The sequence below is a fragment of the Passer domesticus genome, chromosome 3 (genome assembly GCF_036417665.1).
Source record: "Passer domesticus isolate bPasDom1 chromosome 3, bPasDom1.hap1, whole genome shotgun sequence".
NCBI classification, from domain to species: domain Eukaryota; kingdom Metazoa; phylum Chordata; class Aves; order Passeriformes; family Passeridae; genus Passer; species Passer domesticus.
This window is the reverse complement of record NC_087476.1, coordinates 21,025,727-21,051,656: the sequence shown is the minus strand read 5'-3', so window position 1 is coordinate 21,051,656 and position 25,930 is coordinate 21,025,727. Positions and strand designations below refer to the sequence as shown.

General features: G+C 37.5%; 1 protein-coding gene and 1 long non-coding RNA gene across 29 annotated transcripts in view; both read right to left on the bottom strand.

Moving 5' to 3' along the window:
* The window catches only part of DLGAP2 (DLG associated protein 2), a 459,301-nt gene that overhangs the window by 121,274 nt on the left and 312,097 nt on the right, over positions 1–25,930 (bottom strand). The window lies entirely within an intron of this gene.
* On the bottom strand, positions 12,006–15,610 carry LOC135296131 (uncharacterized). Its single transcript, XR_010358172.1, has 2 exons — positions 15,422–15,610; positions 12,006–12,955 (listed from the first exon to the last, which is right to left on the bottom strand). It is a non-coding gene; the product is annotated as an uncharacterized LOC135296131 (long non-coding RNA).

The window sequence follows — 25,930 nt, the reverse complement described above, 5'->3', positions numbered from 1 at the left end:
ATTACTTCTAATACAGAATTTTATTTCATCAATGTATTGCTATTTAGAGATCAGAATAACTGGATGGATAATTTCAAAGTAGAAAGAGATAATAGGCATTGCACAACGTAAAGGCTAGATTCAGCACACAGATGCCAAAATCTGGTGGCAGGTACAACACTTCAGCAATACTTGAAGAAAAAGGCAATGTGCAAGGCAAAAAAAATAATGTAAAAAGGAAATCAATCTGCTTTTAAATTAATTCAAAATAATTTCAAGAGAATGTTTAAGACAAGAATTAAAGAAAAACATAGCCATTTGCCTAATCCATATTTTACTACCAAATCTAGAGAGGTTTTCCTTGGACTGGGATATCTGCATAATACCATTTGAGTTTCATTTTTTCTTTTATCCACTGTTATAATTTAAGTTTGCACTGAGTTGATGATGAGAGAGATTTCCAACACACTTAAAACTAACTGCATTATTTCTACAGTAAAAACAAGAAAAAGGAATATGAGTTGTGAATGCATTCAAATAAAGTACAAAAATAAATCTGTTGCCTTTAAAAGTTAGTAGCCATGGCATTATAGAATCAAAATCTCAGATTTCACAGTCCTGCAAGATAGATTCTTTTTGGGGTGGGGTGGAAAATAACCAAACATAAATGTATTGTTATCTTCTATCTGCATGTAAGATTCACTCACATTTAGACCATATTTAACATAATCATTATACATTCTTTTGTTAGTCCTACACTACACTACCATCCTGCTCAAGACAGTATCTAAATTCTGTTTCCATGGCACCATTTACCTTCCCGTGCTACTTGTTTGTGTTCATTACTAGAAAATCCCAGGAAATGTTGTATTGCTGTACCAATAACTGAGTTATCATAAGCTGTGGAAGGAAGCTGTAACAAAGCAATATTTCTTGATTTCTTGGATTGGTGTTTGTGGATTTTTTCCTTCATCTGTAACCAAACTGCTATATTTTATTCACAGCACTGTAACACTCTTTCAGTCCAGCTGGATCATGCTGGAATCAAAGGAAAAGCATGCAAGTTATACAGATGAGAAGTACTACTTACAAGCTATAAGTACACTAATAAATTAAACAATGCTCAGGAATGTCCCCAGGCTCTGGTTTGTAGTCAGATGTGGATAAATTCTTAGATTGCTCTGTATGTTTTTAGCTTGTGCCACCCAGCATAAAACCCCACAGTTTCAGCAGTGGTGTGAGATCAGAACATTGCAGGGAGATGAAGAGATCCCTGCCATTTCCAACAGACACTTTTCATGTTCACATCCATGTACAAACGTATGTTTTGGAGGCTGACAGATTTACTGACAAAAGGTAGTTCAGATCATGCCACATGGTTTCCTTGCCTGGCACTATTCCAGGGTGTGTTTCTACATAGATGTAGATACAACACCTAGCCCATGCAGAAATGTTAACAGCAAAACAGCTTTTACAGCCATCTCACCATGTAATATCAAGGTCAAAAAATCCTAAACATCTGGATATAATATTTTATGCTTTTATTAAGGTATTATAGGTGAGATTTAATTCACCCATCATAGCTACATATTAATGAAGGTGTCCACATATGTGCTAAGCATCTGAGCTGTCACATACTCAAAGATTTATTAAATATAGACAGTGGACTTTGGATGGTGAGCTGAGGCCCCACTGATGAGATCTTTAATGACTGTCATGGGAACTTAGACATCTAGCCATCTTTTTCTGTAGGTACATAATTTGACACCTTATTTCTGAACTGAGTTCTGTTCTAATGCTTGCCAGCATTACCTAAGGTCATTCTAAACATAAGGACACGAGAAAAACAGAGTAATTTTATTGATTTCAAAACTGTAAGTGAAGCTAAAGAACTGAATGATAGCTGAAGAAACCATGTTTTTAATTTGTACATTAAATCTTATCCCTTCTCTGTTCTAGTATCTTGGCTAACTTTGAGGCCTGGCAGCTTGGGGTGCATAGGTCAGCCGAGTTGTGTCTCTTTTAACACTGGGGCTGGAGCATATTCCAGATCCTCTTGACATCCAAGAAAAGGAGCTTCTAGCATGCAGGTAGATGGAGCATCCACAGAGAGCTGGGAAGCTCCTCTCTCCCTTTTGCTGAGGATGGAAAGTCTGGTTTCTCTTTTTCAGCCCTTCCATCCCAAATTCATTCCTGGTCACTAGGAAGGTAACTTGAGTAACACAGAACTCATTCACTGGCAAGTGGCCAAGAAGAACTTGGAGCTCTTCCCTTTCCTCCTCTCTGTTTCCACTTTCCACCTTTCCATCCTATCCACATATTCCCAAGACTTCCCATTTGGGCAAATTTTATTTCTGATACACCATTTTATTTAATACATGAAAATTGCATCATGGTTTTCATAAACAACCCTAAAAACGGGAAAAGGTAGATTGGTTGACAATGTTTCAACTCTTATAGTTAAAAATTATTCCTGTTGAAGATACCAAAACTAAATTTATTAACAGCATACAAGAGCTGTTTTTAAAATATCAATTATTTTCATAATAAATAATATTTTGAATTAAATGTGTAAGAACTAGCTACTTATCCTATTAAACTAAAATTACCTTAGCCAATATTTCTTTGATTACTATCAGTAGAAACATTCAAAACAATTATATATGAGAAGCATGTATTTCATCAGTAAAACCAGCTGACTTCATATTTTTAACAAAGACCCAACTTACATCCACTGACTTTCATCTCTCTTGAATTACTAGTTAATTTATTGCTCAAATAATTTTATAATTTCTAAAATGATGTTATTACAAGTGTCTGACTGCAAGTGGGCACTTAGTGGCATCTTGACCTATTTATAATGCTTTTTAAATATATTGTAACGTGTAATCTCTATAGGCTATCTAACAATAAAAATGACAAAAAGAATAAAACATCCTCAGTGCACACTCTTCCAGTTATTCTACCAGTAAATGGTCTAGAGGGTTAGTATAGTCATATAAATATATATTTTCTGCAATTCAGTGACAGGAGTGCACAATTATCATATTGACAGTTTCCTTCATAATATATTTGCCTTCAGCAATTTATGCTTTCTATAATGAGAAATCTGGCCATTTTATTACATTTGGCACAAAGCACTTAGATAATAGAGCCTGGAGAACAACATAAGATAAATTACCATTAATGGTGTAGCTTTTCCCCACTACACTTATAAGAACTCAGCTGTGCTACAGCTGTTGCCAACTATTGCGAAAGAAATGAAGCAGTTTTCTGTCTCTCCTCCCAATCTTCATTTATGAGATTTTATTTTTTTACTTTTCAGCAAAAAATGTGTTGATTTGTGAAAAGCATTAGCATTGGAGGTAAAGGGAATCTGTACTACATCACATAATGTACAAAAATGCATCCTCCAATTCTTTCTTCTGGTTTTCCTTCTTGCCTTTTTTTTTTCCCTAATAGAAATGTAAGATTGAAAGCTCTTAAGATGAAAAGGGTCTCAGAAACTTTCTGTGTGATAGTCTCCTTATTTGTAGCCATTAATTACTATCTGCTCCATCTCTGTGCACAGTTGTACATACACTTGTGTGACTCTTGTGAAGTTCATGTTTGGTCATAATTGAATATGTTCTGAAAAGAAATCGGGTTCAAATCCTTGTTTTGGCACTAGTATAGATGTGACTGATGTGACATAGTGAAATTTAAGCAATCCTTTTGGCAAAGAATTCTTATTTCAGACTTACAGAACTTGTTCTGTAGATATTGATCTATAGATCCCTATAAAGAAATCTAGATTCTCCAATTTGCTCTGAGTACATACAGATATAAGTACCACCTATCTATCTAAGCCAAGATCTAACCGTATTTCTGAGTCCAAAGGTTTAGATCTCAGATATGCACTATGTTACTAGCTCTAATTTTCCCTCAGAATTGAACATTTTTCAGTAATTTTTTTCATCTGAAACATACTGTCCTAGGAAGGTAGTAGAAAGTACCTAAATTCCATTGGGAACTGCAAAGTAGGAATTTTTTCTAATGTATTCCCTCAAACTCAATTTTTGATTTTCTACACTGAGCAGCCCTCTCAAGGTATCTATAAAATTTCCTGTATTAATACTTAAATGCACTAAATATTACCCATCAATAATTGTTCAGTTAACCAAGAAGTAAACAATTATTATAATAATACCTTTCTCTAATATGTACTTCTCCTCATCAGTATATCTCAAATTTTCAAATAGTTGGTAGTTGTTGTTGAACAATCAAGTTGCTAGAAGTCATGCCACAGGCTACAGCAATAAATAGATCTCCTGAACCCCTGGTTAATGCACAATTCAGATAAGCTATGAACACAGAAGAACCATTAAAGACAGAAGCAATGAGTCAGTTTGTCTTCATAGACTGATAAACAGTCTCTAATTATTCCACTGTTCCAACAGACAAATCACACAAAAGGATTTACTCTTGCTCTTTTATGCCAAGTGGAAACCTGAGATTTGGGATGCTTTCCACTGAGATGAAAAAGAACCAGAAGAAAAGTCAGCTAATGTAATTTGGTATTCCTTTCACATCCCATCTGAGATACACAGTGTTCAGGCTTCTATAGGAAAACCAGAGTAAACAGTTGGGCTATAGGACTGTCTGTGTCTCACTTTTATTTCCACCAGACAATTTGGCTTATTCAATGTCTGAATAGTTATTTATAAGAAGACATGTGTTCACTTGTTCATTCTGCATATCTTTTGTTTGCAGGATTTGAAAAGCAATTAACATGGTGATGAGTCTGAGCCAATAAGTTCTGGTGAGGGAGGGTGTATTAGCTTAGGGTCAGCATCCCTGATGGTAGCCACATCCAAGTAGCTTTCATTTGCCCTGGAGCAGGATAGAACAATCTTGTCTCTGTCCAGGAAATAGTGGTTTAGACCTAGAACCAGCAGTTGACTCCATCAGCTTCACACCAGGTTTCTAATTTTATTACAGTCAGCAATGGCTCTTCCAAGTTGGCGTTTCCAGATGTTTTGCTGCTGCTGCAAAACACTGAGCACGGGGTACAAATAAACAGGTGTGCTGAGTAAGTCACACATATCTGTAGTCTCCATTGCCTGGTCTGTAACCAGTACTTACAAAACTGCTTTAAAGGTGGCTTAGGATGTGTAATATCCTAATCTGTGATTTGCAGATATTAGATTCGTATAGACAGACAAAGGAAGTCTCTTTCTGAAAGTTTCTTATCTGGATACAGTATCCAAATGGCTACTTTAATATGTCACTTCAAATTTTGATAAGCTGACCATTCTTTGCTGACTACTTCAAAGAGTAATTGTGCTTTGAAGTGATTTTGAGCTTTTGTATACAATTCTGTGAAACAGCCATTACAGCCATTTCCAGGAACATAAAAGGACAACATGCATAAACTATGTCTTGAAGGCGCAAATCTACCTTTAGGCATAAAAGTACAGATTTTTCTGAAGTCAGTAAATTTCATATCATACTCACACTAATAAAACGAGAAATTTCCACACCTTGAGCCTGCCATTACATGCATTTCAAAAGCTCCACCCTAATGATGTGTTATCTATTTTCTGTTCCCTCCCAATAAATTGTTAGGAAAACTTTCAAGAATTATGTTATAGCACAGAGTTGTCACAGCCAGCCTGTAAAATGTACAGCCTAAATAAGTCTGAAATGGCACAACTTTCTAAAATGTCTGCATTAAGGATAACATATGTCTTTGATTACATATACAAAAGTACTATGCAGCTATGACCTGAAACAAGGAAAATACTTGTTTGAATAGCTCTCAGTGGTAATGGGAAGGCACTCAAATGCTGCCTTCAGCTGTTTCCTCTGCTTTTCCAAGCAGGCTGCCACTTTACCTAGGTCTGCAGGAGTCCAACAAAAAAAGAGGCCTTGACTGACTCTAAGTGTAGCAGAGAGCATCTCCCACACAAGGCATGGTAGTAGAGAAATGCTGTTCAATATTTGCCAGTAGAAAATGGGCAAACAGAGAATTTGCAGCTATGAGGATCTTCCTTTAAATTGGAAAAAGAAAAAAATTCCAAAGCAGATGCTGGACAGTAGCATCAGTAAAGTGATATTTCTCACTACTTTCCTCATGATATCCTTTTTTCACTTTTTGACCTCCCATTGTCCCAATGATACACACACATATTTACACTCCATTAACAAATTCAATTGACTAAATTCACCAAATTTTGCATTTTCTGTAGGAAAGAAAAACAACTAAAATTGTTTCTGAAAATTAATCAGGATGTCTAGTTAGCCAACCTCTTTTTATTCATAAATAAAATGAATATTGGGTCTTAATATTCACTGGGGCAAAAATCAAATTAAAAAAAATTCATGAGGAAGGTGTAAGCACTGCTACTCAAGAACAGCCAGAAGACAAATGGTCAGCTGTCCTGTGTGGTGCCTACACACTGCATGCCTTGATGAAGGGACTTGACTCCACATCTCTCAATGACAGGTAAGTACCCTCACCACAAGGCTAATACTATTTTTTTTCTCCAGTTTCAGCTGTTCCATCTTGTTTAAATAATTAAGCATTCAGTGACCCCTGAAGAGTGTGTTTCTCTGATCCAGTGACTAGGACATTTGCTTGGCAAATTGACCTGTTAATCTAAGAAAGTATTCTGCAAAGACTTTTGTAGTCAATTTATTTCTATCAAAAAGGAAAGATTTGGGGGTTTTACTCATCCCTGCATAAATTCTTTCAATAGTCACACATCTCTTGATTCAGCATTAGTTGCCATTTTTCACAGTGCTGGTAAGTGAGCCATTCTCTAAGCAGCAAATTTGCAAAGTGCAACAAAATGTAAGTATAACATGGGGTTAACATATATAATAAAAAATGGATTTATCACAATTACTTATGAAAATAATATTATTATTAGGTTTGGAAAATGGCTAAAGAAGAGTGCATATATATATAGATAAATGCAAAATACTCAATACACTTATGAATACTTGCTTGGTGTACACTTATAATGTCTGAATATAGGGTTTCCACCTCTCATATGGTACCAAGTACCAAAAAATTAATATTGAGGGGAATGTAGACTGCTGCAACAGAGAAACACATTAGATATGGAGTGCCTTCATATAGTAGAGGGTCATGAACTTTGTTCTTTGATCCTGCATTAGGCACAACTGTATTTAATTCCATTATGAACTTCATTAAGCAGGAAGAATATCAGGAACACTGTAAGAATCCCATCTCTGCAGTGACACAAGAAGTTTGATAGATGACTGCCAATCTCTTCCTAGCCACATCAGTGTGTTGAATGCAAAGCACGTCTGGCCCTTCCAGCAGCTTGCTCTGCCCATCTCCGCTTGAATGACTCTGCTCTAAGTGCAAAACTGTGAAAAGAGCATTGCCTATTTATGCCATCCTGATGCCTACCTGTTTCAAACATTTTTATCTGGAAATTCATAAAGTGGATTGGGGCAGGCGTGTAAATACTGCTCCAATTTCCTCCACCGGCTTTGACAGGTAGCATACAGGTGGGGCTGGGAAACCTTCCGACCCGGGCTCCCTCCCAGGCAGCACATGGCCATGTCCTAGGGCTCTTTCTCTAGGACATTTGGAACGACAGTAGACTGCCCTGAGAGAGGACAGTTTAGCCACTTACTGTGGCTCATTTTACTTACTAACATGGGCTCAGTGAAAAAGGCTAGGTAAAACTGACAACTGTTGCAGGGCCATATACAGTTCAGGGATTAGGGTTACTTGTTGCCACAATCTGCTTTACTGCCTGGCTGTTGGGGCTTGGTTCCAAGTGCAGCTCTGCACCTGTTTGGGAAGAATCACTGCAGTGACCTGATGTTGGTGGTTCTGGAAAGGCCCAGGGGCAGTCTGCCTTCCTCCTGCCCTGCCTCCTGCCCACCAGACCTGCCAAGGGGCAAGGCTGCTGCATGAGGCCCGTGTGAGAAGAAGATTCTGCATCATCCCAGCTTTAGCTCTCTCATCAGCCACCCAGTCTTCTGTACCTGTGCCAGAGTGAGGATAAACTGGACTATACCACAGAATGTATGGACATAAAGATAAAAAGGCAGCCCTAAACAATCTATAGGAGGACTGTGCCTGACAGCCTGGGCAGATTTTATGTTTCTGTCTCTATTGTTTTCCCCCATGCTGGCTGCTGGCTAATTTTCCTATGCGCAGTTGTTCAGGAAGTGGCACGAGGCTCAAGTGATGCAGCGGTTGCCATGGAGAGAAGCTTGAGTTTGCACTTTATTTATTTTATTTATTTCTGAATGGCAGCATGCTGCAGTATGTAAAATCTGCATGGCTTGCCAGCACAGAGGATGCCACAAACCTGGGGCTGTGTTCAAATATAACCTATCTTTGGAAAAGCATGGTAAAAAGCTGAGCCTCATTAGCAGCTGATTTTGTTTCCTGTTTGAGATTGGATTTCCCTGGAGACTCATGTCTGAATTGTCCACTGAAGCAGAATTAACACCTAGCTGAATTAAATGACTTTTTTTTTTTTAACCTGATACAAAGACACTTGATGCCAGTGCTGTAAAATATGCAATTTCAATACGACATTCAAGAGTGAGTATAACATGGTCTTCTATTCATTTTTATTTATTTATAGAGCAACTGGAATCATGCAGAATCCTTCTGCTTCCATGAAAAAGGCTTAACTTTTACAGGAATATTTAAAATTAATTAGCCACTGAAATTTATCCTTCAGTATTACAGTAAATCTAGCCATGCTAAAGTGACACGGGAGAGCTGTCACATTCTTTTTTTAGCTTCACTATATCTAGTGATGCCAAAGCAGTGTGCAATTACTAGGTGCAAATCATGTCCTGGATAAAGAATCTTTTTGTCTGTCATTCACTCCCTATCCCCAAGTTTTGAAGGTTTTACAATAGTCATTGTTTGGAACTAAAAACTATCGGAAGATCTAGTCTGTATTTGTACCACTGTCACTAAATAAAAAATATAGAAAGACAAGGTAATTAAAAAAAATTCTATTGATTTTGAGTGAGCTGAGGACATGGACAAGGGAGGCAAGCCTTGTTCTGGCTGGACATTATAATTGTTACATTATATAGAAAAAATTACAGCTTTTCTAAATCTATTCCTTCATAAAAATAAGTTAAATCATTTACAGGAATATAACATACTAGGTGTAATCGGAGATCTTAAAATTCTGCTTATGTCATTTGACAGACTCAAAGGCTGCACCTTTTCCAGTGTTCTGTACATTCCCTGCTGCCTGGGGATACAGACATAGAATCTCTGCAGGATGAACACTGTCTTTCTTCTAACTCACATCCCATTATGTACCGCCAGTTGCTTTGACAGTGCTAGTTATCTTTTAATTGGTTTGGTAGGTATTATATAGTTATTCATATGCACAGATGATTAATTAAGCCAGTTCATATCCATATTTAAATTCAAATCTAAGGAGCAATATTAAATTTTGTTCTCTACAAGATGAAATAGAGGAATAACCAAAGGATAAAATAAGGATAAATAGATTAAAAATAAGATTAAAATAAGGATAGAAAGATCCATAGTTATAAAAGGATGGAAATTAATAAATTGGTGACTTTGCACTATGAGAGTTATTTAATGGTCCACACACTTGAGCAGTATTACAGAACTAATTTCAAACTAATATCTTTCATTAGCACAATCTATGTAGTTTCATTATGTCAAAGAAGTAATATCAAGCTTTCATTCTCACCTAAGAGGTCATATGGCCTGTTGTCCTTGCATGGAAGAGCAGGCCAGTAATTCAGTACTCGGAAAGTTAACACTGAACTTTCCAAAAATTTGCATGGGAGACTTACAGGACTGAAGTAAGCATATGCCAGAGAAAGGTCCCTGAAAGAGCTAGTCAACAAAATGTCTGTTGTAAAGATACAGGAGACTGCAAAGAGAAAGAAAAAATTCACTCAACACATATAAATTATTTGCCATACTGTGTGTTCCTGGTGTGACCTAAACTTTAGAAGTTAGATGTGGCATTCAGGCAACCTTAAATACGGACATTGGTAAAATCCGCTGCTAAGAGAGGTCTACAATTCAGCATCTTCTACTTTTCACTGGTAGCTTCTTTGCTGGTGAGGAAATGCCCCTTACAACAATATGGCAAGGTTTTTGACATACTACCGCTGCAGGACTAGGCTTCTGAATCCTCCCTAGGCTCTACCACCATCTAAAAATCATAGGCCAGGCAGCTTATATCAGTCTGAATTTCCATAAGGGCTTGATGTTTCAGTGTCACTCACGATAGCACACATTGGCAGCATGGGGTGCAGCACAAAGACCTCTCATGCCCCTGGCCAGAATCCTATCCCTCAGCAGCTGGGAGCAGCATCATACATTCTTCCCATTCCCACTCGGAATTCCCCAACACAAGCCTCCAGGCAGGCACAGAGAACTGCAAGGTAGCACCCACCAAGTGTGGAGCTGACTCACATATGCCAGGGACTGGCATTGGAGAGCCTGTCCCTAGACTGTGTGGCATTCAGGATATTGATGGTAGAAACTACTACCCCATGAAACAGCCCTAGCTTCAGTGTTCATTATTTACTTCAACCTTCCAGGAGCAGATCCTAACATTTGATTTCTCTCTGCTATGCATCCAGAGCCCAGCAGTGTGTGCAACCTGCTGCAAAACACAGTTAACTGGTTGAAATTGTAAACAGGGGATTTCTAGGCTTCCCCTCTGTAAGCTGACATAGCAGGTCAGCTTAAAAAAAAATCATCACTACACTTGAAAATATTTATTTTTTAACTTTTGGCATCCTTTTTTTCTTATCCAAGATACCAGAGTGGCATCCTCCAGGACTTTCAGAAACAGACTGTCTTGCTGTAGTCTGTGCTATTAAAGACCAGCTACTTGAAAAGGGTTAAATACATCAGCCATACTATTCAAGAAATGAACAGGAGTGAAAAATGCAACTCCTTAGAGACCAGCCTATCCTCTGGGCAAAACACTTGCATTAGTCATTAAGGAAAACATCCTTTTCAGAGGATGAAAAAAGGGAAAAAAATCACAAACTCCAACAAATATTTATTTGCCAAACAACTCTGAGTGAGTTCTTTGAAAGGGTGACCAAGGAAATAAATGATAGAAAGGTGATGAAAGCAATCTGTCTGTATTTCACCCAGGCATTTGATAAGCTGTCAGATCAAAAACTGGTGGGGAAATGAAAAGACAAGAACAAGTACTATGTTGACATCAATTAAAAGCTGTCTGTCATCCCAAACCAGACAATGCTAAGAAATTAAGTAACTAGTTAAAAGGTGGAGAGGCAGAGGTTTTGGCATGGCCATGTTCCAAAATCTGGGTTCATCCTGAGATTTTTTTTTACTGTATTGTATATATGATTTCTTAGGATTTATTTTAAACAAGTAAAATAAAATAGATGAAGAAGGAGGAGGAGGACTTGTCCCTGTTATGATTGCTACTGCAATTCAAAAAAATATCTAGATTCCACATATGCATTTATATTCTCCATGGATTTCAATTTAATAGCATTATACTTCCTTAGAAAGTGAATAGAAAGTGTCAGCAAAAAATAACGAGATTATTGAAAATTATTCTTGTGACTTGAGATCAGGGCCATGCTGTATATGCTACACAAAACCCTCAAAAAGATGAACAATAAACTCTCTTCCACAGAAGTAAATGGAAAACCCACACATTGGTCTTAATCAAACACACAGATCTTATTCTAGTCCCTACTCAAAGGCATGCCAAAATAAAGCCCAGGTAGTGGGGAACCTCTGGCATTTCTGGAGAACAGCTGAGATTCAAAGTGCAATACAGAAACAAATAACAAGAATTCAGGAAAAACTTGGAATTTTTTGCAGCTTGAAAGAGAAAGAAATTTAGTAAAGAAGAAAAGTTATTTGTTAAGATTCTAACTAAACAAGATTTGCAAAATCTTACTTTTCTGGCTTCGTATATGATTCTCCATTTAACTCTGTGTAATTGCAACTATTCAGTTTTAAGAGATGTTCATAATTCAGGATCAGATGTTGTATGAACTCTTTTTAATAACATATCTTCAATTTACATTCAGACTTCAAGAAAATGGGAAATTAAAAAAAATAAAACATTTGTGATAGTCTAAGGCAAAGAATTGCACTGCCTAAAACAAATATTCATTTTTCCCTATCTTATTTTTAATAATACATGTATAAAGCATATTAAGAACTACAAAACACAAATAAGTCACACTTTGTTCTCTACTGCAGTATTCAAAGTCACTGATCACTCATGAATAAGAACTTCAAAAGCTGTGTGAGAATACACTTCCCACTACCTCAGTAACACAAACAGCTTTAATCTCAAGATGATAGGTTTACGGAGGTATTACTTACACATAAAAGTTTAATCAATATCCTAAAAGACTCGTGTACAATGTAATTTTTTAATATACCTTTGTAAAACAGAAAAGACAGTGGACATGAAAGTTACATATTTCATGTTCATGAAAGAGAAATTTTCAAATTGGGCCTAGTTCAATCTATAGAAGCCATTAGACTAAAAAAGTGATTTTTTCCCCCCCCCTTACTTTTTCACACATGGAATATGAAGTGGCTCTCTTCCAGTGCCATGTGGAGCTACTGCAATCTAAACATATTATCAGCAGCAGCAGAAATGCTATTTCTATTTCTAAACAAAAGAAATAGCTGCAACAAGAGACAAACTGGCAGCTTTGGGCAGGTAATGGTACCAGTTCTATTCCTTGGGTGTTTTGCAATATTGTGGTTCAGCGTGCTTTTTCTGACTGGTATCTGGGAGGAGGGATGGAGGCAGCCCCTTCTCATGGCCACAGAGTACCCTCGAAATCAGCTCATGACAGTCCTCACTGCTAGACACTGCTGCATGCACATGATCCTAAATTCCCTCAATTGGTACATCAAACAGCACAGTGTAGAAATTACTCTTTTCACTTTTCACTTGGGTGCTTCATCTTCCTGTACAAAGAGTGCCAGAAGTCTCATTATTAATGGAAATATTTACAAAAGACAGTGAAAAGTAAAAAAGTAAGAAAAAAAGCCTAAGCAAATAATAGACCTGATGAAAATTTCCAGGTTTTTATTTTTAAATCTCTTTTATACTAGGGTGGTTAAAGCATTTTAGTACTTTTAAAAACTACCTTTGAAACCAGAACCATCTCTAATTCCATATTACTTGAAAACCTTCAAATTTCTAGGTGAACGCATACAAGAACACATCTTTTATTGCAATGCAGCTAACAAGGTTTTTAAAGATTCTGTATGCGAGATCATCACAGAAGGCTGAAATTTGCTGTGAGCAAGTTTCCAGTTTGATGGGAAAGGAAAAATCATTTCCCAAAACAGGTAAATTTATTGTGAAATTGTTGGTTTTGAAGATTTTTCAGCACACACCATCATTTTGTGCATGCGTTTGTACTTTGGTGTTTTTCACTATAATATCTCACTACTAATATGTACTCTGCACTAAGAGAGTGCAGGTTTCAGAATAAAGATCTAAATCTGCTGTGGTACTTTTTATAATGTATATTTTAAATATTCCATGTACTTCCAAAATCTTGCTTGGAATCCTGGCCTAAAACATTTCTGCCTCACTCCCATCTGAATTCTCTATGTAACAAGTAATATCATAAACATTTGTAGTGATCTCTTGTAAATAGAATAAAACGTTACAGGTTGAGGCTTAAACTACAGTTATTCATATTTACGATGCTTCCCTAACACTCTTTGCTGGTGCCCCAGTGCCTCCATAATGCAAATGCATTTATTTCACATCAACTTGGGAGTTCGCTGAGTCCCGTATAAAACCTAGAAACATTGATGGGACTATTTTCATTCATTTCAGCTTTCTTGGGATCAGATATAGGAATATAGCCATATTATAATGTTGCTTCTAGAAAGAATAATTTATCAGACCATCTGGAACAGAACTCAAATGCAGCATAAGATAGTATCTGAAATATCAATTCCAAAGACTTTGATTGAGGTGGAAACAGCTGCAAAGCCAGAAATATCCTAGTGTACCAACTAAATACTAATCGTGTACTGGAAGCATACTGTTTGCAGCAACAGTAACACAAATACAATGCATTAATATTCATTAATTATTACACATTATTATCACATGTATCATTAGTATAATTAATACCCATTAATAAATCCTTAGGTATGGGTTTGGATAGGTCACCTATTCTTATGGTGAAGGCAAAATCAGTTGGACAGCTGGGTTTGCAGCATTGTGATCACTGACAAAAAAATTGGCCAATGGTTGGATACTAGTGGCATCTCCACACCTTAAAACTGGGGTCAGTTTCTTAACAACTTCAGTACTTTCTGGAGGAGGTGACAGTCAGCAGCAGGAGGAGGTCCCCTGTCAGCAGCATCAGTTTAGGGGAAAGGTCAGTACAATGCCTTTTATTACTGTGACTCACAAGAACCTGGCAGAGAAACAGGCTGATAATAAACTTGGATGCAAAGAAATGTCAAGCCCTGCGCCTGGCATGTAATAGCCTCTTGCCTCAGCTGAGGCTGATGGTCAATTGATTCCAAGGCAGCTTTGCAGAAAAGGACTTGGAATTCCTGGTGGATAGAGTTGAATATGACTTAATGGGGCACCCTTGAAGGCTTTCAAATATTGGACCAGTTATTCTAGTAAGACTGCAGATATCTCCAACCCTGGAGATGTTCAAACTTGACTCTACAAAGTCCTGAGACACTCCAGGTTGGTATTGATTTGAGTGCAACCTGGACCAGATGTTACGCAGAGCTCCCTTAAATTTTTTATTATTTTGTGATTCTAAATTTTAACAACATGCTCATAAAAATATGGAATACTATGCATTTACACTGATTGGAAAAGTATTGGCTCTGTTGCATACTACATCAACCTGTCTTCATCTTTTATGAGTGAATAGAGTCATACTTGCATATTCTTGTGTAGCATCGTATCCTGTTCAATTTTCCCTTCATAAAATTGGGACAGCGTATTTGTCATTCTAAAAGCAAGAAATAATTTTGCAAGACTGACACTGCAACAATGAATGTACAGCATACTCATAAGGCAGATATTTTCTAGCTAAAAGAAAGAATGCTTGCATCTGTTTTATATGATTTAGTGACTACCTTCTGCATAGACATAGCACACCATCCGTAGCATATGCTCTTTGCTCAGTGTGTTTAATAAATAGATTGCCTTCTGTTCATTTGATAACACAGATTTACTTGCCTTAAAAAAATTGCTTTGTATACCCTAAGAAAATATAACCTCATAGAATTGAACTTAGCCTATAAAATGGCATTTTTTGACACTACCATGCAATTAAGGGGCAAATCCCTGAGTGCACTGGAACACATAAGTTTACTGTACTCCTTTCCACCGCTAATTGACCTCTTTTCCAGTATACCTCTCCATGACACTCTGCTTACCATGTTTTTCTTAAAACTGCTTTTTACCATCCCATGGATTTTTATTACCTCCAGATGAAATGTGTTGCAATTCTTTAGTTAACCTGAAGCCTCTGAAGAGACATTTAAGACTCTGCTGTTTCTTGGAGGCAGTGAAGTTCTTTGCTATGAAGATGTAATGAGTGCTTGTGTTTGTGTGACAGCATCTTTATAAATACCAAGCTTGTTCTCTGCTCTGTGTTGAAATATTCTGTCTCTGCATGGGTTTCCTCCTGTCTGTCACTATGTTCTGGCTATCATCTTTCCTGCATTTCCTGAGGATTTCTTTTGCTTTCTTTTGTGTTTCTGACCTACAACAGAAGACAACAAATGAATGCAAGCTATTATATGACACAAAGAATGTGGCTTCATGTTGTCTTTGATTTCATTGATATTGCTGTATTTTTACTATAACTCATTCTAATTATCCTTCATGTAATAAAATTATATTTATTTTAAGAGAGGGAGTGTCAGTACCTTCTAGGAAATGATGACTCTTAAAATACCAGTATGTACTGATCCAGTACAGTAACAGCACCCAACAATTGAATTTCAGACATTACCTATATCCAGATAAAACCAGTAAATATAAACACCAACTCTTCTTCTAAGTAATAACTTTGAAAACAGCCACTCTGAAGTGCTGCAACTGAAGCTCTCTACTATTGAGCTGAAGCTCTTCATTCTCTGAGCTCTCCTACTTTGGATGACAGTTTATCTGCAGTAAAACTCTATATTAAGAAGTTAAATAATGTGAACGTTAATTCAGCTGCAGTGGTGTTTTTCCTTGATTCTGAGAAAGTAAAATCTCTCTCCTGAGGAAAAAAGTATCAATTGAGATTAAATTTTACCCAGTCATATTGACAACAATCCTTCAATGGACTTCCTTTCCTCAATTAGATTTCAAAGACACAACCACAAAAAAGTGATGATTCTGGACATTCTAAATTGGATATATTTCACTTTACAGATTTTACAAGTTAATGGAACATTAAGGTTAGTTTATTTTCAATACTGAGTTCTGAATTTCTCTCTTTCCAAAGTTTATTTTGCCATACCAGTCATTCAAATACATTTCATTCACCTGCTGATAGTCCACAAGACAACACAATTTTATTGAGATAATAGATTTCCCTCTGAGTGCATGTCCAAATTCTGAGGCACATAAATACTCCAAAGACAAAAATAACTTAACACATGTGAACATTTAGTTTCTATGGAGACAAAACTAAAATGTCTAATGTGAATTTATATTCAGCCTGAAGCCTTACAGGTTAGAAGCACTTCATTAAGCCTTAAAGAGAGATATTATTAGATAAATAAATATTAAAAAAATAAAAGAGAACCATCCAAAATCCCAAATCCTGTGCTTCAATATGCACTTGTGTATTCTAGTTGTGTAAGAATTGCTTCTGGCAGCCAGTTCCTGTTTTTCTATTCCCACCCTACATCAGAGACTTATTGATAGACTCAAGACATAGTTTGTGTCATTTTCAATAGAAGAATCTTTTTGTTGAAACATGAGAAAACTCAAGAGTCAGGACTTTGAAGCTTCTACCTTTCACTCCAAGTGTTTAGAGAACAATAGCTACAGAGTTAACTGCTACAAATGCCTGATGCTGCTAGGTCAAAGTAATGAATGTTACATGTCTGACCTTTTAAGCCAGGATCAGCAAAAAAAGGCCTGAAAAGCACAGCATCATGATTAGAGCTGTAGAAGTACTCATGAGATTTCTTTTAGGCAGTTGGATACAGAGCCCACTTTTAAAAGTGCATTTTAAGTGTCACTCTATTCAGTCTCAAAGATCATATTTGAAGAGGTGTTGTTCACAATTATCATCTGCTTTAATGATGTTTTCTGAATACTGTTCTTCTGCAAGCCTTATTAGTTAGCTTAATGTCTCAGCCTGCTCTTCCTTCTCACAAGCTGCAGGTAAAATACAACATGAGATTATTGGTACTGAGGGTTTCTGTAAAGAATTTTGCCAGGTTTTGATGATTATGCCTGAGCCAACTTCCACATGATAATCATGTAAGTTGTCATTAGCACAGTGCTGGGCTTCAACTCAGTCCCCAGCAGGGCTTTTTAAGCTCCAAACTGTATCACATTAAATATGGTTGTAAGGTTTTTTGGCTTGAAACTTGCTCAAAAATGACCAGCTCAGAGCCTGAGCAAAATGTCTGTAAGTACAGACATCTAGAAGAACCATGAATTACAGTGTGGGAACCAGGCTTGGCCATCTTAAATGGATCTAACTTGGTTTTTACACTATTAAGCCTGTTTATCCACCTGAGGATCTGCCAAACTCTTTGTGTTAAAAAAGACCAGGTATCCACTCAGCTACAATTTATTATGCAAAAAGATATAAAAAGCAAAGAACAGCAGCATAAAGTTGGGTTCCGTGGACAGAAGCTCCACTGCCTGCTGAAGTAACTCCAGTGCAGAGGCAGGTGGGAGTGACACTGAAAGTGTTCCCAAGTGGAGGCTGCCAGCAGCAAGGTCCCTGCCACGGGCAGCTCTGTGTCTGCTCACCCGCTGCTCGCCTGGCACCAGCTGCTCCCCGAGTCCCCTCCCAGCTGTGCTTTCCATGCCTGCTATCAACACTGTGTTCCATTCAGCCTCCTCTGGCAATGAGTGTCCATAATAACACTTCAAACACTGGATTCTCACTTACTAAATCTAGCATTTTTCCACCTGAAAGTTTGTTATGCTGCAGACTGACCCAAGGAAGTTCTGTACAGACTGACCCCATGCTTAGTTGCCTACTTATGTTACAAAGATTTACCACGAATAAATATGAATTTAAGGACTTTCACCTTCATTTTCCAAAGCATCATTAATATTAGAGTCTGCAATTGCCATTTCACTACATATTTGCATTTACATATTCCTTATTTGTACTTTTGGCATGGAATTTTAAGAAGACCTGACTTGTGCAATCAGATTGTCCATTGATTTGGCAGTTTGAAACTAACTGTGAACTCAAGACCCAATTTAAAAGGGAATAAAAATTACTAGAGATAGTTTGTGAAAATCAGAAAATAGTAGGGAAATGCACAATAGTGACTCCACTTAGGCAGAATCAGGGCGTGACACCGGAGCTGGCAGCATCTAAGTGCCCAGATGGCACACGGGTATTAGCTGAGCAATGCTCACACAGTTGCAGGGTAGCAACAACATTGCCACTGTATGGGCTGTTAGATGGGATGAAAAGTCAGACAATGAACACAATTCATGGGGAATTAGATTTCATTATTTCCATTTGCCCAAATAGGAGCTCATTTTGTGAATGTTATCAAGCTCATCAGTTATCCTGGTTAATTAAGACTTGCCTGTATACTTGATACCTTATCAGTTCTTGTGCAGAGTAGCTGATGGAAAAAACATTTACTTATCATTCACCAAAATCCCAGAAAGAGATTTATATTACTTGGCTATAATTCTACCAAAATACTTCCATGTACTTTAGAAGCCCAAGCATATCTTGTGTGGTTTTTTTGGCTCAAAAAGAGCAAAACTCAGCTGCCTAAATGGATCTTGGAAACACTCTTGAGTCCATATACATACAATGTGGAGATAAAGTGCTATCGGGTGAATAGGCTGCTATTAATCTGATCTTAAAACAGACATCTTAAATAGGACAGATGAATCTTGTCCTGAAAGTATTTGCTTCTCTCCATTTACTGTGGAGTCTGAGGTAACTTGCTTTAACAGACACCTAGAGTGTAAATACTTAGAGTTAGGTGGAATGAATGTCACCTCTGAAAATCAAATGTAGAATCAGATACTTAATGTACAAATAAATCATATCAAGGATTCCATGGTGAATTTCTTTGGGGAAAAAAAAAACAAAAAAAAAACAAACAAACAAAAAAAAAAAACCAAAATGAACCAGGCAAGTCTTATTAAATCCCAGCTGACTTTTTTCCTCTTGAGTAAAACCCAAAGAATAAATCTTTTTCATTTCCAAAATCCCTGTTCTATATCTCCACTGCAGAAAAACAGTTGACCTGAACAGTTAGACTAACATGAGAGACAGAATCACTAGTCACTACTTAGAACCAGTGGTCTTCCTTGCTGTCTCCTCTTCCAAACAACTTTTTCTGTAAGGCCCAAATTCGGTAGTTGATGGCACAACATCCCACACTCATCTGTGGCATACTGCAAAGAAATAGAAATACCCATAGCGCCTGCCATCCCCAGTCCTTGGCATTTCCTGCAACCAAACCTTGTCCGTTTTAACTCCGTTCATTTTGCCCCAACTTAAGAAGATGAATAGTCATCTAGGATAATTTAGCAAGACTTAAAATTATCTTTTAGGAAAAAAAGCAGTGAATCTGCAAAGCGAAACAAATAAGACAACCATTTCTAGAAGGTAGTTACTAACAATATTCTTTACTACTTGTGCAGACTATTTCTAATCCCAAGCCCCTCCAGGAGATGACTCATACATGAAGAAACACTAACACACGGGGAGCCCTTATACCACAGTGCCTAACACATCTGTGAACCCAGCACTGATTCATCATCTGACACATGCCACTGCACACCTCTGAGAGCTGGCCACAGCTCACCCAGAGCAGAAGGTGCTCAGTGTGGGCTGAGCAGCCCATATTGCTGAGCAATTTGAAGCGTGGAGAGCAGGGGACAAAAGGTGAAGGCCAGTGCCCTTCCCTTCCCCACACCCATGTGGCTGCAGGCTGTGGAGAGGCTCACGTCCAGAACTGCAAGCTCAGAACTGAGAACTTCCAGTAGCCACTGTCCTGGTGCAGGCTGTACTTCTCTACTGCTTAATTTATGGAAATCAGCTTCCAGAAGTGACCTACTTGCCTAAGGGAGGCCCTGTCCTGTTATGCTATGCTTATACTTCCATGCCAAAGTCTGGTAATAAAAACTCAGGCAAATCAGCAGTGCAGTTTCTAGGGATATGAAACTTAGGATTTGAGAGCAGTGAGTTGCACTAACCATCCAGAAGAAAGTTGTACCAAATCTGGTCCAGAATGTCCATAGATTTATAAAACTTTAATTTTGTATAATTTTAGAGATGTTAAAAATATAAAATCTACAAAAAAAAACTCTTTAATACAGTGATAGTTATATTTTTGTCTTGTCTTAACATGGCTGAAACTTATCTAGCATTCTTTGCATATCTAGCACTGATGGGAAAATAGGTTTGACTTCAGCTATATAAGTATGGAAAATATCTCAAACACCTAAAACACATCTATTTCAAGAAAAAATAATTTGCTGTATTGTGCAAATTGACTAAGACTTCGGTATTTACATGAGAAAGATCTTGTTTACGAAATGTGCTTTTTTCTCAATAAATAAAAAAAGATGCCTTCAAAGACATAAAAAGATTGAAACATTCATATCATCATGTCTGTAATTTTTATCGCAGACATGTCTCCTATTGCATAACAAATGTGTTGGAGAGGTTTGAAAAAGGTCATGCAAACTGTAGGCAATATTTTAAAGACTAAGCACTAAAATAGAGAGAAAGAGGTCAAGAAAACAGAAAGCTATGATCTTAAATAGCAAAAATAACCTACCGAGTAACTTTTTAGGTTATATGAGGAGTGAAAAGTGTAGCATCTATTCAGACCATGAAATTCAGTAATATCACTAAAATATATGACAATCCAGAAACAGATATAATCCACCTTGACAGAAGTCAGTGTATCAAGCAAATCCTTAATTGAGAGTCCTGTCATTTTCTTAACAGGAACAGTAACTGGGTTTGTTTGAAAGAGTGAAATGAATTCCTCATCTTAAATTATACCAACAGGTAACTGAAAAATCAGAGCAGAAAGATTGCAGAAATGACTGGAAAATAAATGCAGTTGAAGACAAGTTCCTGGTAACAAAACTGGTTTAATTGAAAGGAATCAGATCATGCAAAGGAAGTTGTTTGTGAGACCAGGCAGGAAGGGCTGTAGGCTTTTGTTTTAAAAAAGTCAGAATATTCTGAGCTAGGACTTTAATGTCTCTAGAAAGCTCCATGGATATTAGAAAGTGAGGGTGAATTGGGTCATCCTCATGGTAGACAGGGGAGGGAAATGGCAGAGAAAGTGTCATGGTTCAATTACCTTCAAAGTCATTACAATAATGCATATCAGGGCAGGAACTGTCCCCCCAGTTCTGTGCAGGCCCTAACAGGGAAAACTTGGCTATCTGATGGTTGCAGAAGAAACAAGTGCGACAGTCAGAACCAGATAGTGTCTCAGTACCAGTGCAGACTGTTGCTCAGGATTATATCTGTATAGGCTCTATTTACAGGTTTTGATGCTTTTGGCAGAGGTATAGTTAATTTTTTTCAGAGCAACTGCTATGGGGCTGTGTTTTGGATTTGTGCTCTAAACAGAGCTGATAATACAAGGGTGTTTTTGTTATTGCTGAGCAGTGCTCACACACAGCCAAGGCCTTTTCTGCTCCTCACCATCCCCTATGCCCCTGGTGAGGAGGGTGTGGGTGCACAAGGAGCCTGGAGGGCACACAGCTGAGATGGTGGATCCCAAATGATCCAAAGGATATCTCACATCATACGGTGTCATGGTATCAGAAAGAAACAGAAAGGGAAGAAGAAGAGAAAGGCAGGGGGAAGAAGAAGAAAGGCAGGGGGAAGAAGAAGAAAGGCAGGGACATTCAGAGTGATGCCTGTTGTCTTCACAAGGCAGCGTTTCACGTGATGGAGGCCTTTCTTGGAAATAGCTGAATGAAGTAGTGAATGAATTCTTTGCCTTGCTTGTGTGCAGCTTTTGCTTTATCTATTAACCTGTCTTTATCTCCACACATGAGTTTTCTCACCTTCACCCTTTCAATTGTCTTCCTTTGGAGGGGAGTGCTGGCTGTGGTTAAACCATGAGCTCGTGTAAATGAAACAGGCCGGGGCTATCACACAGGCCTTGAGGCCAGCTGTGACTGCACAGCTCTTGTTTGTACCACTGAAACCCTTCATCCCCTCTTCCACTTCCACTAATAAGATGCCTGTATCGAAACTGGTTTTTGGGAAAGAGCATTGCCAACCGAAGTCCTTGAAGCACACACAGGGGGTGCTCTGGCACTGAGCTGTGTGGATGGCCACACAGGGAGGGAAATCCAACCACAGCCCGCGTTTACTGTGGCAGGGGCAGTAACAGGCACTGGCCAATATGGCTCACTAGCTGGTGCACCTGGGACTCAGACCAGGTGCAAAAAGAGATCACCTAGGCCTACAATAGATGAGGCTGGATAATTACAGACATGGAGGAAAGGAAGGTTTGATCGAAGAAAAGTGAAAGGAAAACAATTTTTTATGACTACTTATAGTTCCTTCTGTGACAAAAATCCCAGCAATGACCCACCAAATGCTTGAAGGCACACTGTGCAAGTCTTGTGTTACTTGATGCCTTGTTTGGCCAAGGTATGTACTTGCTCTCTGATTTTTTGGGATGAAGACACTACAGAATCTCCATATTCCTAAAGAATTGTTTTCATCTTATAATATTCAATTACCTTACTATAGGATCACATGCTTAACATAAATATACTGTTCCAGGGAAAATTTATTTTGCTAGGCTTGTTTCTGATCTTTCGCAGATAGATAGTTCTCTGTTTATTTAGCAACTACATAATGTGATAAAATAATGGGGAAAATATGAGTTTCAAATTCTGGTCTCTGATTTCAAGAAAAATATAACACCTTTCTATTAAGTAAGAAATAAACAGGTACAGTGGGTGCATCTTACATGATGTGGAAAGTGTTATGAGAATGCAAGTAATTCTCTGCAGGAAGAAAACAAATTTTTGGCTATATTCAGTGAGAATGTTTTAAAAGATGTGACAGGAAAGGAAGTTTTGGATAAAACTTATGAGGGCTTTGGTTTTATTTCTGAAGCATATCTTAATATTGATTTTTTTGCTACATCTCACCTCAAAACAAAAAATGATATAAAGGTGATACTGAAAAAAGGCAGGTGGAGTCTTAATTGCAACGTGCAGAATAAACAATGTTTGCTTAAAATGATTTGCATTTTCCTGTAACTATACATATTCAAAACATTGGCAATGGATATATAAATCAGATTCAAAGGCTGATGACTTCCTGATTATGTTGCAATTCAAACATTGCCCAGTTAATTATGATGAAAGATATTTCCATAGAATGGTATGTTATTTCAGCATTTGATATTGGGGATTAGTGCCCAATATATTTTCATTGAAGTAAAGCAAAGTCCTCATGGTGGATGAAGTATAAACCTTGTTTTTTAGATAAGATGTCATAAGTATTGTACCTCAAGTGCTTACATAAAAATTCGTGAGCTACCATTTCCATAGCAACAAGCAACATAATTTAGCTAAGAGAGCTGCTTTCCATTCTAGGGACTTCATTGTCATTGCAGTTTACGAAATACAAAAGTCTGTCTTCTAAGACTGGAATACAGTAAACAGACAAAATGCTGGAAATGCAGAGAAAGGCATAGATTTTATTACAGATGCAGAATGATGTTTATTTCTCTTTTCACCTGTATTGCACGGGCTTCTCTACCATTTTCAACTCACCACATACAAATCTAGCTCTCCTTGCTGTGCAGGAAATCCAGTGAAAGGCATCTGAAGCTGACCTCTCATGTTAGGTCTGATTCTTTCTGGAATGTGCAGAAGGAGCTTCTTCATTGGCCAATTCCTTCTTTCTCTCCTTCCTCCTCTCAGTTACCAAAATAAAATTCACTTTAATGCAGAGATTCAGCACACCATATCTGGGGCACCTGTTAAATCTCATATTGAGCCTACACACAGTTACTAATTTAACACACTGCTGACATACTCCCAAAGTTGTAAGTCTTTTGCTTCCCCAATGGTTCCATGAATCTTGTTATTAATCTGAATCACTCTAAAGTGCTTTTTAAAAACATCTGGCTTCATTCTTTTAAATTAAAAACAGTCTGCAAAAAAATTTAAAATAAGAACTTAAAAAGACAGCAGAAATAATGTCCTCACTAAAGGTACTCTGAAATTTCACACTTGAGTAGCTGTGGTCTAAATGGAAAGATCATGGGGAGCACCATCAATATCTACCTACTGGAAGTATAGGATTGCATCCTGCTATCCTTGCCCTGCAAAGAATAACGTCTTGTGCTATTTTCTCAGTGAGGGTGAAAGAATTCCTTTTGAAGGAGAACTCTGATTGATGTCAGCAAGTGAATCACCACCTGTCCATGGGAAATGGATGCTTTTGAAAGCAAGCTATCTTGGACACTGCATTTGATAGACTCTGTAATGAAGTGATGGCTCTGTCTCTGAAGTTCTGAGCTGAGCCCCTGACAAGGACCCTCAGGCACTCACCTCCTCACCTGTAGATTTTCCTTACTACAAAAACATGCAGAAGGTTAAAAAAAGAAGGTTTTTTTTTTAATTTCACCACTAAGAATTGATTAATTATACATGATACAAAAATGAAGATAATTTATCTGACTTCTAAGTTGTTTTCTCATTTTGGCAAGTGCACCAAAGACAGAAACTGGCACAGGTAGCTGGAAAAGAAGCTGTAATGCTGGAGCACAATCACTTGTCCTGTGGGTAGGTTACATGGTTATTTGTCAAGAGCAATTCAGGGATCAAGAACAAGGTGCAATGTATTCTACTTATGAACTTCAACTAAAGAATATATAAAATGTAAACATGGCAGTTAGCTTCTTTTTCCAGCTACAATGCAATGCATGGTTTCTTACAGCCAAATATCCTAACACAAGGAAATAATCCTCTATTTCTACATCCATCCAAACAAATATGTACAACCGAATATAATTTCATTCATACGAACGAATTACGTATGATCTAGCACTTTGATGAAGGCTTAAACGTTCAGCTGATATAAAAAGAAAAAAGCATTACACCTACCAGAGTAATTAATACAAGGGTATTTTTATCCTGCAGTTGAACATACGCAATAAATGAGCATTATGCTACTGAAATAGTGCATGAGCCTTTATTATCCTGCAGGACAAATTCTGCAATCCCCTCTGACAGACTCATAATCACAGCAATAACCAGCTCTTGACCTGTGAGACAGGTTGAATATCCCTGCCAAATTTACAAGAATAGTAACTTCTCTCTCTGAAAAACTGATTGTTAACCATCAGAACTGTAAAAATTCATCTCCAAATTAATTAACAGTGCCTAGTCTTGCATTAAAAGCAAACACACATACACGAGTCACTGATCTTGATAGATAAGTCTTACACAACACCTCCAAAATTTAAGATTACTGGAAATACAGCCATATTTATTCAGAGGTAGAAAACACCAAGGAAAACAGCAGCTCCTATAATCTCTGATCATTATGATCACTTCCTTGGCTGAAATCTGAGTAAGGAAACAGTTCTAGAGCTATGTCAAAAATAAAATTTAAATTCTATCAGCAAGTTTACTTTGAAGTAGTAAAGACTGCTTGTGGCATTTTAGCTTTGAGAGTGTCATTTAATATTTTCTTAAGAATGTGTTTATATAGC